Source organism: Fukomys damarensis, unplaced genomic scaffold (genome assembly GCF_012274545.1).
Source record: "Fukomys damarensis isolate Sample0158 unplaced genomic scaffold, DMR_v1.0_HiC HiC_scaffold_17, whole genome shotgun sequence".
NCBI lineage: Eukaryota > Metazoa > Chordata > Mammalia > Rodentia > Bathyergidae > Fukomys > Fukomys damarensis.
The window spans coordinates 70,077,184-70,077,734 of NW_022900929.1; the positions used below are offsets into that span (position 1 = coordinate 70,077,184).

Here is a 551-nt window from a genome sequence, read left to right on the forward strand (position 1 = left end):
CCGCCGAGGCAGGCAGCGCCCGGGCGTGGACGCCGCCTTTCCGCACCGCTCCACCTGAGAAAGGTGGAGGCTCTGAAGGAAAACCGTCCTGAAACATAAACGCGGCGGGTGTGGTCACGCACGCCTGTAGTCCCAGCGTTGGGAGGCTGAGGGAGAAGGACCGCCTTGCGTTCGAGGCCAGTGCCCCGTCCTCGGGAGCAGGAGTGACTAGACTGCCGCTCCTTCGTCCCGCATCCTGCTCGCTCTCGTCCGACTGCAGCTTGGAGCCACTTGCAGCGCTTTTCTGCGACCCTGGGCGTCCGATTGACTCAGGTGTCGCCTGTTTAAAACGGCCTGCTTAGCGCTCCGAGCTTCCCAGTGACGCCCTCTGTTCTAGAACTGCCTTGTTTCGCTTCCTGGGGTAGTTCTGGTCCGTTCCCACCATAAGATTCTTTTATTTCCCTGTGGTGGAAAAATGTCCCCTCCCGACGGCTCGCAGGCTAATCCCGCCGCTTGTGGCCTAGGCCGACCTGCGCTGGGCTGGCGAGGGGCGACAGATGGGCCCGGGCCGG

General features: G+C 63.3%; 1 protein-coding gene across 1 annotated transcript in view; it reads left to right on the forward strand.

Moving 5' to 3' along the window:
* Klhdc2 (kelch domain containing 2) overlaps nt 1-551 on the forward strand; it is a 14,905-nt gene that overhangs the window by 3,753 nt on the left and 10,601 nt on the right. The gene's annotated exons all lie outside the window — the stretch shown is intronic.